Source organism: Mustela erminea, chromosome 11, assembly GCF_009829155.1.
Source record: "Mustela erminea isolate mMusErm1 chromosome 11, mMusErm1.Pri, whole genome shotgun sequence".
NCBI classification, from domain to species: Eukaryota; Metazoa; Chordata; class Mammalia; order Carnivora; family Mustelidae; genus Mustela; species Mustela erminea.
In genome coordinates this window covers 85386275-85398843 of record NC_045624.1, presented here as the reverse complement: position 1 = coordinate 85398843, position 12569 = coordinate 85386275, and the positions used below count along the sequence as shown (strand labels likewise).

The 12569-nt window shown below is 40.6% G+C and overlaps 1 protein-coding gene and 1 long non-coding RNA gene across 6 annotated transcripts in view; one reads left to right on the top strand and one right to left on the bottom strand.

Moving 5' to 3' along the window:
- Window positions 1–11496, bottom strand: part of LOC116569670 — a 58959-nt gene extending 47463 nt beyond the window's left edge. Inside the window, exons 1-3 of the long non-coding RNA XR_004277126.1 lie at window positions 10780–11496; window positions 3727–3898; window positions 1014–1176 (exon numbers count right to left, since the gene is read on the bottom strand). This is a non-coding gene — a long non-coding RNA (uncharacterized LOC116569670). The remainder of the gene's footprint in view (window positions 1–1013; window positions 1177–3726; window positions 3899–10779) is intronic.
- FBXL13 (F-box and leucine rich repeat protein 13) overlaps window positions 1–12569 on the top strand; it is a 247282-nt gene that overhangs the window by 63993 nt on the left and 170720 nt on the right. The window lies entirely within an intron of this gene.

Here is a 12569-nt window from a genome sequence, read left to right as displayed (position 1 = left end):
CTTAATCTCAGTTAGATGCCCATCATATGTGTTCCTAGAGCTCCTGAGGCACTTCTTTACTGTCTGTTATAATTCCTTATTTCCTGTTTTCCTCTTGGGCTGTAAGTTCCTTGAGGACAGGGACAGTGTCTTACATGCTTTGAATTCACAACCACTAGATGCTCAATAAATGTTGGTTAAGTGAATGAATGAAGAATGATTTTGCCCTTTCAGCCCCACTGGTACAAACTTGTTCCCATTCCAGGAATTTCTTAAAATCAAATCCAATAGCCCATGCTCACCTTGCATCTGCCTTATTCCTTCTGTAGCATTTGACAATATTTCTTTCTTGAAATACCCTCCCCCCCCTTTTTTTCTCCTCTGGGAATTAGTTATTTGCATTCATGATAAGATTCTCACTCTCCCCTCATCTCCAAGCTCCCTGATAGCATCTCTGGATGTTGACTTTGGCCTTTTCTTCTCTACACTTTCACTGAATCATGTCAATCATAGTTGGGCTTTGGACCACCATTCACTGACGTTGGCATTGATTTGCGATTACGGTAGGGACATTTTCAACTTCCCTACCATTTGGGAATTTAACCTTTTAAATCTGAATGAATATGAGGCCATTTGTGCCTTTGATGTGCAGCAATGTGGGGAGAGTGAGCTTGTTTCGGGGGGAAGATAATTTAAATTTTAGATTCATTGAACCTGAAATGTCAATAAGACATGAAGTTAGAAGGTCCTAGGAATATCGGAAGAGTCATAAAGTCATAGAATCCTACATAGAAAACAACTTCAGTTATGTGGTCCAAACTTTTTCCCAGGACAATATTCCTCACAGACACATGTGAGGTTTTAGGGACAATATAATAACATCTCTTCCTTGTCTGAGTTTGCAACTAATTGAAAAGTTGACAAATAGAGGAGATATCAATATTAATCTGAGACAGCTGATAGGAAACTATGGATTAAGATCACTGACCAAGGTGGCTTGCTAGGTGCCTCACCCTTGAATCAGATTAACTCACCCTCAGTCATGGCACAGCTGGACAATGGCAGACCTTCCTCAGGCCACTCAGAGCAGTCAGATGTGGCATCTTGCATTCAGGTCAGGCATAGCAGAGCTGGAGCTGACTTGTAGGCCTCCTTCTTTCTCCCAAACTTCTCAGTCAGTTTGTCTCTCCTTTTCTCCTGCAGAGGCATGAGGGTTGAGAGAGAGGCATTTGGTGTTACCGAAGTGCTTCCAGATGGAAATATGAGGAGGCCAAGGGAATGAAAAATCTCCATTAACGGCAATGTTTATCTTGCCTCTAGCTTAACACTTTGAGTGTTGGAGAGGCTGTGACATTGAGGTTATTCTGTCCCACTTGGGGAAAGACTGGATGATTAGAAAGTCGTTCTTCATATCAGAGAAAGCAGCTTCCCTGGTACCTTCTGTCTCTCATCTCTCTTCCTGCATCCCCAAGGATTAAGACCACACTTATCAATTACATAAACATAATTTTATTTTGTAGTCCTTATGTGGTCACAAATTCCCAGTTCAGTCAACGGTTTATACTTGTATGACAGTTTGTAGTCTCAACCTCCCCGTTTCCACTTCTGAGACTTTCCTGGTTGCCATCTTCTAAAAATTCTCTATTTTTGGACAATTCTCTAGAGTGGACCATGTGTTCTCTCCAGTCTGAGTCACGCAACCCTTTGAAGGGCAGGGGAGCTCCTCAGGTAAAAGTTGCTTGCATCACTTCCTATTCTTATGCTCAGCTCCCTCCTTTTCCTGGTCCTTCAAGTGGTAGTGTAAGAGAAAACACCACAAGACAATAAATATTCACTCAAATGATTTATTACAGAGTCAGATAAAACTTACAGATAAATCAATAGGAGAAGCAGCAGCCCAAATTGTGTCTTGGACACTCAGGTTCAAGTTAAAACTTTTGCATGGAAAGCCCTCTCTCCAGGATAGAGATACCTAGATCACTTAAGGCTCTGCACCATTTATGGTTTCCTTCCTAGCTTGTGGATAGCCTCATAATGCTGTTTGCCTCATGGAGTCCTTTGGCAAAGCAATAGGGAATGGCGAATGCACTGTTCTCAGACACTTAACCCCATGGGGTCTGATTCCCACTGTGTTCCTGGCTACCATCAGTCTTGTAGCTAAAAGTCTTCCAAGTGTGACCCAGTTAGTACAGCACCTAGTACAAGTATTACCTCCCTTAAAGTGGACATTCCTGTTGCCCATCTTTGCTCCCACTTTTTCGCTGAAGCTGTGTGGCTAGGCTTACCATGGACCTTCAACAGGTAATGAAAATTTTATGACTTTATTGGCCTGTGATCTGATGTGGATGACGACTGTCTTTAGCATGAAATCTATCTCTTAAACTCAGGCTCAGTGACCATACTCCCTCTTCGCTTTCTGTCCACCTCTCTAATCATCCCATCTAAGATTCCTTTAGGGTAATAGTTTTCCATTCAGTTCTTATATGATGGTGTTTGTAAGGGCTACATCATTTCTTCTCTGTTTTTCTCACTCCATCCTCAATTTCCGTATGATGTCAAAGACATGGTTTAAGTTATATGTTGTCTACTCATGACTCACAAATCTGTATATCTCCAGCTAGATTTCTCCTCTGAGACCCATGCATTATCAGCAATGTCTGCTAAGTTGTCAACTACAATGTCAACTACACTTGAATGTTCATTCCACAGTGTCTACTACCTAGTATGCCCAACTTTAAGAACCCACCTTCCCACTGCCTTTACAAGATTTCTCTCCAACATTTCATATCCCTGATCTTGTTCTGGGAAATAGCACTGTCTTTTGTCACCCAAATTATATGTGGGGGTCATCTTAGACTTCTTTTATTTTTATTCTCTATATCCAATTAATGATTAGCAAATGATAGCAACTCAGGATGCTTTTCCACATGAAGGTAATGTAAAATGGAATTCACATTATTTCAAATTTTGCCATGTAATGAGGCTTATATCTTAATTGCACTCTGTTAAATCTGCAGAATTCAGATTTGTGTAAAATGCAACCACACTACACTGAGACTGGGTAGGATTTGTCTTACAAGTTATCTCATGCAGTTTTCTGCAGAGCTTGGTGAAGTAGGTATTATTTTCCTTTTTTGCAAATGAAAGAAATGATACATGGAGAAGCGGGTTAAATCACAGTGGTGTGGTTGAGTTCAGTCTGATTGAACAAGCCTTTTCAATTTTGTAGAGAATGTGAATTATATTCCCTAATATATGGATTAAATTAAATGTTGTATTTCTTTATTCTCCTACATCAGGTCAATTTACTACAGGTTCCTATTCATTTGGCAGCCAGTAAAATCAATCTCAATTGTGAAATTCAATCCCAATCACCACCCCTGACCACCACCATCCCCCAGGCCCTGCTCCTTGATTGTATAGGAATCTTAGAGGTCTCTCACAGCCCATGTACCCAAGAAGTACACTAGACTTGAGCCTACGCTAGCCTCCACGCTTGTGCTTCCTGCCAAAATGAACTCAGTTCCTTGAAGGAAGGAGGCTCCACGATTTCTGAGCCAAGTCTAGGCACCGGGATATTTACCATCGTGCTCAGTGCAGGGTTCTTAGTGATCAGTTGCCATGGCTTTCCAGGGGCTCCCATCTGAGGGCCCATCACATCTTAATAGGGTCTGCATGGGAATGTAGCACCTGTGTCTGCCATGAGCCCCAGTTCTTTCTCTAAGTCTCAGGAACCCCTCCACTCACCGGCAATGCTTTTCGCTGATTAACCCGATTCCTCTCTCTAAGGCTAGGTGTTTTGTGGGGCTTGTTTGGTTTCTGATGGTTGGCAAATTCTGCTCTTGGCTTTCCCACATAAATGACACGAAAGGATGTAAATACTAGGCATACAGCTTGCCTTCCCATTTCCTCTGGACTCCTATAGTAGAGAGAACAAAACAAAAATGAATGCTTCAGTAGATTCTCCTCCAAGTGCTATGGCATGCTTAATGTATGTTATCATGTCAGTTCTCACAATTTTACAATGAGGAGACAGACACTTGGGTTCACAAGAATTCAGTAGCGAAATGAGGAATTGAGATAGGATTTGCTTGAATCTAAAGCTTATTTTTTTCCACTCGTACATAATGCCCATCCTTGAACTTGTGTTGAACCAAAATGCTGAGGTTTTCTTTATCTGAACTGCTGGCCACTATTCTACCTTATGTCACTGCTGTTCTCAAGCTAAACACAGCAGTTCCTATTATTCCTGTTCAATTTCATCTTGTTGATTTTGGTTCTAATTCCAAAAGTCAGGGAGTGGGCTATGTCATCCAGCCTTGTGGAATTCACTGATGTGATAAACATGATGCTTCCAGCTTTATCCTTGTTGAAAAAAATGTTGACCACAAACCCCTTTCTGGGGCTCATTCTGCTGCTCTGAGCTGTGACATGCCTCTCTGGGGTGGCTTTTTATCAGTTATATATCCACATTTTCCCCCTTCCCACAAGACTTCATATTATATGAAAGGTGGGGATAGTATGTGTGTGGGTGGAAAACTCAATCAAGAGCCAGCGTGGTGTGAGTTCTGGGTGAAGTGAGAGGCAAACTGTTCTGTAGCTGCTTGGCTTATCATAAGAAAGAGTCTTCAGAGAATTTGGCCAAATGGCTGCAGTCAGGCCAGGTGGTGAGTGTGGAAGGATTCCAGCCTGGTGAGATTCCTGTAGGGGAGTAGAGCACAGTGATGAGGGTATAGGAGTTGTCAGCATGTGCTGACATTGGTGACAGTGGCAGGAGGCAGTGGCAGGTGGTCAGGCAGGCTCTGAGGGCTGTATGCAGGGCTGAGGGAGAGGGGGGACCAGTACAAGCCATGTAGAACCCCAGTTCAGGTGAGAGTTGTCAGAGTTAGCAAATAAAAATAGAGGGTGTGGGACGCCTGGGTGGCTCAGTAGATTAAATGTCCAACTCTTGATTTTGGCTTGACCGGTGATCTCAGAGTTGTGAGGTTGAGTCCCACATTGGGCTCCATGCTGGGAGTGGAGCCTGCTTGGGATTCTCCCTCTTCCTCTGCCCCTTTTCTCTGCACCCACCCTTGTTCACGCACGAACACATATTTTCTCTCTTTCTCAAAAACAAAACAAAACAAAACAAAAAAACACAAATGTTCAGTTAAATTTGAATTTCAGATAGTTTCCTTCCTTTCCTTTTCTTTTTTAAAGATTTATTTATTTATTTGAGAGAGCAAGAGCACAGATCTTCCTTAGTTTATGATAGGGTTATGTCCCAATAAACCCACTATAAGTCGAAAATATCATTAAGTCAAAAATGCATTTAATACACCTAACCTATAGAACTTTACAGCTTAACCTAGCCTACCTTTAACATGCTTGGAACACTTACATTAGCCTACAGTTGATCAAAATCATCGAAAACAAAGCCTATTTTATAATCATGTTATAAGTGTCTCATGCAATGTATTGAATACTGTAATGAAAGTGAAAAACAGAATGGCTGTATAGTTATGGAATGATTGTAAGTGTATTGGTTGTTTAGTCCGATGATCATATGGCTGACTAGGAGCTGTGGCTTGCTGCCAGGATCATATCACACACAGCCTGGGAAAAAAATCCAAATTCAAAATTTGAAGCACAGTTTCTACTGACTGCATATAGCTTTTGACCATTGTAAAGTTGAAAAATCTTAAGTTGAACCATCACGAGAGGTTGGGGATTATCTATCTATCTATCCATCCATCTATCTATTATCAATCTATCCATCATTGGTTGATAGATGCCTCCTGTTGGTTCGGTTTCTCTGGTCTAACACAGGGACAAAGGGAGCAGAGAACCAGAAATGGAGAGTCAGGGAAAAAACAGGATGGATAAGTGACATCCTGGAAGCTGGGAGAATTTTCATAAAACAAACAAACAAACAAACAAACAAACAAAAAACCCCCAAAAAACCCAAACAAACAAAAAGCACAGTGAGGTCCATAGTAAGTTATCAACAACACTGTCTTTCCAGGCATAAAAGATGGTCCTAAAGAAAATTTCTTGACTTCAGTTTCTAAAAGGGTAATATTTGTTTCATTGATTTAGTGGATATGGGCTTGTTATAAATTTCTCTCTTCAGATGCTTAAGTGTTTCATAATGTTTTACTTTGTTTTGATAAGAATTTCCCAAACTTATTTGGCCATGCAATCATTTTTTTCCCTACAAAATATTTTTTAATAGTTTAAGGAACACTTATAGAAATATTGGTTAGTATGTTTCTGGAACCAATGCTTGCATGCTGGGCTATAATCACCATGGCCCAAACCTATATGGAACTTATTATAACCAAAATAGTATTCTGACTTTTAATGGCACTTGAGAAATATAGTAGGATTGGTTTTAGGATATTTTCTTCTAGAGATCATATATCTTTTTTGAGGATAAGTTTAAATTAGGGAGAAATAGAAGAAAAACACAGAATGAAAAACCTAGACATTGATTATTATTTTTCCCTTAAGAGTTTCTATACATGAAAAAAAAAGAGTTTCTATACATGAGAAGAATATTTTATTTTTTATTTTTAAAGAATTTTTTAAAATATCTGCCATTTTGTGCATCAGAAATATTGCATTAAAAACGAAAATAACTTTGATAAAATGTCCTACTTTGGGTAAGCAGAACGAGATAATTGCTAAGAATAGTCCAGGTGTTGTATTAATATTTAAAATTTTTAAAGATTAAGTTTAAATAAAACATACAATTTAGTCATGGAAGCAGATTGTTTAATTGTTAAGTGCTTTACTCTTGGGAGTTCTATTTCTAATGCAATGTGGTTAAATTTTCCTCTAAGTATTTAGAAGTGAAAGTGTTGTTATATTTTTTGACATTAGATGTGCAAAATGGAATGGTTAGTTTAAACAAGGAACAAAAAATTTGACCTTGTTGTACTGGTAAAAGTTTCATTTTTATTTTGGGTGAGGAAAATGACTTCATTAGACAACTGAGGTTTACTTTTGAACAAATTCTGTCCTCAAGTACATGGGTGTTTGGTGAATTTTATCATGAATATCTCTTAGGAAAATTTGTCAGCAAAAATGAAGAAACTCATTGTTACATACTGTCAAGTAGTTTATTATTGGAAAATGTCCAATAATTATGAGCTTTTGGCAAAATGTTCAAAACAGAGTTCATACGATGAAGATTGAATTTTATGGTAAAAGGTATTTCATAAATAAAGAAACTCAATCTATCCTCAACAAGATGGCAGTCAGGCAGGAACAATCCACTATTCTAGAATGGTGTAAGGTTTCTGTGGAACTTGTGTGGGGAGATGAATCCTGTGACCCAGAGTATGAATCCCAGCTCTGGATAACTCTGTGTTATGGACTGTATGTCTGTAACCCCACCAAAGTAATATGTTGAAGCATTAACTCTCAGTGAGATGGTATTAAGAGGTGGGGCCTTGGGGAGGTAATTAGGTGTAGAAGAAGTCATGAATGTTGGGAATTAGTAGAATTGGTGCCCTTAGAAGAGGAAGAAACCCCAGAGCTTCCTATCTCAGCCATGTGAGGACACAGCAAGAAGGCAGCTGTTTGCAGGGAAGAGAACCCTTACCGAGAACCAAATCTATCAGAATCTTGGTCTCGGACTTCCCTGTCTTCAGAACTATGACAAACAAATGTCTGTTGTTGAAGCCATGCAGTATTTTGTTATAGCAGTTTAAGCTGACTGAAACACTGTGTAACCTACAGCATGTAACTTAATCTCTTTGGTTTTCCTGATTGGTATAGTGGGGATAGAGTCGACAATAGTCCTATTGTCCTATTGTCAATAGGACATGACCAGACCAAGTCTAAACCAATACTAAACACTCCCATTGGTAGACAGTCAATGGTGGAATGGACCCAAGAGGTTTACCCTGACACTTAAAAACACTTATGTTCAGGGGTGCCTGGGTGGCTCAGTATGTTAAGCCTCTGCCTTCAGCTCAGGTCATGAGCTGGGGTCCTGGGATGGAGCCCCACATTAAGCCCTGCATCGGGCTCTCTGCTCATTGGGGAGTCTGCTTCTCTCTCCCTCTGCCTCTTCCCCCACCTGTGGCTTGTGCTCGATCTCTCTCTCTCTCATGAGTAAATAAAACCTTTAAAAGAAAAAAACTTACGTTCAAACTGCCTACAGTGACCCACATCACTAGTAAATGTTTAAATACAATCACATTCTAACAGAACTTTACTTTCAATATTTGGAATTCGTGAAAACTGGCCCTTTTGAGGCAAATGCACTGTTGACAAAAAAGATATCTTGGGAATTTTAATTTTTTGTCCCTAAATTTGGCTCCCATTTGTTCTGCTGAAATGGGTGTTCCAGAACATAGGTAGCCCTGGACAAGAGTGACAAGACGTGAGTAGGTTTAAGACTTTGGCTTTCTCCAAGGATTCTTGCAGATGTCACAGAGCTACAGATTAAGACCCTGGAGAGCTGCCAAGCAGGGCATGCTGGGGATGGGGTGAATGGGTGGGTGGAGAACAAGGTTGGCAAATTATGGCCTGAGGGACAAATCTAGCCACTGCCTGTTTATGTGTTGATTTTGAAGAAAGAATCTTTTTTTTTTCAAATGTAAAGTGCTGAAGAAAAAAAACCAACAAAGATCATTCACCTTTTGATGAACAGTTGCTCAAAGAGTTTAGGACATTGCCTCTTGGTCCACAAAGTCCAAAATATTTACTATCTGGTCCTTTTCAGGAAGAGTCTGCTGACTCCTGGTCTAGGGGGTCACTATAGGTTAGTTACTACAGGTTTGTGGGTAACACCCAGGAAGTCAAAGAATTGGTGAGAGTATTCTGGAGCAAAGGTATTTGCTTCCTACTTTGATGATCTACTGGGCAGTGACTGGCAGGAGTTTTGCTGCTTAACAGTCAATCCCTCCCCCTCTTTCTTGCAAACAGAACCGTGATTTTTCTCTATGAGCTTCAAGGGAAGTTTTCCCACTCAGCCTCACCTATTTATCTAGTTGATATATTGAACATCATGATTTCCCACCAATACCCCAATTCCAATCTAACACTACAAAATTCACAAAAGTTCTCTTTCTTTTCATACTTGTAACTATGTGTCCTAGGGAAGCCAGGTTCCCATTTTCCTAATATTTTTACTTATTTGATCTATCTTTCCCCTCCCTGTATGTACTAATCTCCCATTGCCGTGGCCTCCTTTCCTGTGCAAATAACCCCCTTAAACTCTCTTGATTCTGACATTCCACACAAGCTAGTCCCTAATCCCATGAGTAGACAAACTACTACTACTACTACTACTTCTTCTTCTTCTTTTTTAATTCCAGATTTATTTATTTATTTGAGAGAGAGCAGGAGGGGCAGAGGAGGAGGGAGAGAGAGTCTGAAGCAGACTCCACACTGAGCACAGAGGTCAACATGGGGCTTGGTATCAGGACCCTGAGATCATGACCTGAGCTGAAACCCAGAGCTGATGCTCAGTGGACTGAACCACCCAGGTGCTCCATAGATGAGCTTCTTATACCACTAAACTCTACCTCCAACCACCTGTTTTATGTCCTCTAGGGTCACCATCTGTGACTAGACCACTTTCCTGTGCACTTGGGCTCTAGGTCTTGTGCCAACTCAGTTTTCTCACACTCTGGAGACGCCCACATTCTAAACCATGGCCCTTCCCCCCGCTGGCCCAAACCCCTCTTGCCTGCCTCACTTGGATGCCTGCCTCCTCCAATGAAGTGTGGACATCAGCCCTGGGGAGCCCGGCTAAGTGGACATTCTCCTTACTTTGCTTGGGCTCTGACATCCTCCCGTAGGAGAGGCTACTACCTACATTCCATGTAGATGCATACTTTGTTAGTCCTACATAATGATTTTAGAAAGAGGAAGGAATCTATGTTCTCCCACCCCTCCATCACTCTTCTTTGTTCCTGGAGAGAAGAACAGGCCTGCCTGAAGACTGTGATATAGGCTTTGGCACATTATGCATGGTAGACCAAAGTTGGACTTTTAATTTTTATTATATTTTATTTTCCACCAAGAGAAAGGATCTTTTCCATTTCTCCAACTTTAAGATATGGTCCCTTGGTTATGCAACTCACTGACAGAGTCCTTGCAGAATGACCTGGCTAGTATGTGTGTCCAGCCTTTTGTAAATTAAGTGCTATCCAGTTGCTAAGGAGGCATTGCTATTATTTGACATTGTCACATAATTCTGTGATGCATAAACTGTGTTTAATTTAGAAGATTTACACTGTAACTTTTTTCCCTCCAGTGCCAATAGCGTCTGGATTTTTGTTTGGTTTCCACTGTTCTTACAGCAAGTCTCCCACATGAAATGCATTATGATCCAGGCACTCTAACAAATAAGCAGGGTGTGTTGGTATTGCTGGGGAATAGACTTAGTTCTCACGAAGTTCTTTTCTTGAGAGCTGGCTTATCTTGGTGGCCAAGAATTACAAAATGTTAGCAATTTTGTGCTGGAAGGAAGGAAGTTCATCTCTTCCACCAGGTTTATCCCCTCTCAAGTCTGTGTCCACTGTTCTGTCACAGTCTGTGAATAGGCACCCTTCTGAGTCAGTCCACTCCATTTTAGCTCTTTCTTATTCCTCCTCCCTGCTCTTGTGTGCAATATATGTACTGACACCCCAATACCAATCCAACACCACAGGGGCTTGCAGAATAGATTTAGTTCTCATCATGAACACTGTGAAGTCTTTTCCTTTGGAACCTGCTTGTTTCAGAGAGCAGAGAATGACAAAATCTTAAAATCATGGAGTCTTCTTGCTATTAGGGACCAGCCTAGAGGCCTTTCCTTACCTAAAGCTGAAATCTGGCAGCTGTTGGTTCCTCCCAGGGATGCTAGTTCTAGCATTTGAAGTCACAATGAAGACACCTGCTGCACTCTTGGGGCTTCAGTTTGTTGTCAACATTGCACAGTAACCTCATCCCAGGAGCCATAAGTACACAAAGTGCCGTTCATCACCACATGAGTTAGGAGGAATGAGGAATAGTGAGAGTATAAAAAGTCTCAGACTCTAGGAAGACTCTTGCAGTTGCCTCGATATTGCTTAACTGGGATCATAAGCCATCAGGACCTGTTTCAAGGGGCAGAAGCAGGCTTCCTTGTCCTCGTGAATTCTTTTTGTTTTTGTCTCTATTGGGGATGAAAGGTTCTTCTTTCCTCTTTTATCCTCTTTACTACATCCCTCCATTTCCCTTGTCATGTGGACTTTCATTCCCCATGGTCATTTCATTATTTGCTTATGGACCACTAGATGTTCTTTCTTCTCCTAAAGATCCAATACCCCCTGGCACAGAATGAAAAATGGATACATGTTGAATAGGGTGATTGAGTGGCCTCATATTTCATAATTATACACAGTTTCAGTGACATAAAGTTTTCTTAAAACTTCCCCCTTTTTTTTTCTGTGCCACACATTAACAGTTTTTTGGTTAAAATGTCTTGCACAGAAATACCACATAGTAATTATGTATGGGATTGAATTAAGAATCCACATTCATTTGCCCTGATATTTTCCCCAGGTTTCCATGTTGGCAACAGCCTGTGTTCCCTGTGGAGTTATGTTCTAGTTTTTCTAAGTGCAAATACATATGAAGGTTTTTAAATTCTCAATATATATTATATAACAATGGCATGACTCCCTAAGAGAACATATATGTTCATGGTAATTGCACGTAAATTCTTTGCAAAGATTATTCCACACTGAGATGTGGAGCACCTGCCTTATAAATGTTTTCTGGGCAAAGTTCTATGGAATTAGTGAGGTATGACTGTCATAGAGTAGGTGCTTAACAATGAGTATTAAATGCACTAGTGGATAAATTAATAACTCCCTACATATTGGAAAAGGCCTAGGTGGTCTCTCCAATAGCTCCCTTCTTCTCTACCATGTAAACAAGTATCTCGGTTAGCCTTTCAGACAAAAGTGTCTCCACTTATGCAAGAATTTGCATCTGGCTGATGGGTACAATCCAATTAAGTATGGACTTTCTTTTGGTTATAAATAATATACTGTTAAAATTCATAGTTGAAAATAAATTCATCACATGACAGGGAAAAAATAAAGCTTTTAAATGTGGCATTAAAGATTACACAATAGCCATACAGTTAGGAGTCTAGTTTTGACTCTCTGGCCACAAATCATAAAAGTAACCCAAAATTTTCAGTATTGAATAGGCCCTAAGAGACTGTCTCATCAAAGACCTTCATTTTGTGGTTGAGGAAGCCGATGTGGAAGAGCTAGATAATGGTATTGGGTTGAGTACTATCCCCTCAAATTCATGTCCAACCAGAACCTCAGAATGTAATCTTATTTGGAAACAGATGTAATTAGCTATGGTGAGGTCACACTTGATTAGGGTGTGTCCTAAATTGAATGACTGATAGCTTCATAAGAGAAAGGAGATGGACAATCAGATCCACAGATCCACATACAAGAGAAGGCCATGTGATGACAGAGGCAAAGACTCTGTCAAGCCAAGGAATGCCAAGGAATGTAGGCAACCACCCAAAGCTCAGAATGGGCAAGGAAGTATCCTCCCCTGAGCCTTCAAAGGGAGCCTGGCTCAGCTGATGCTCACTTCAG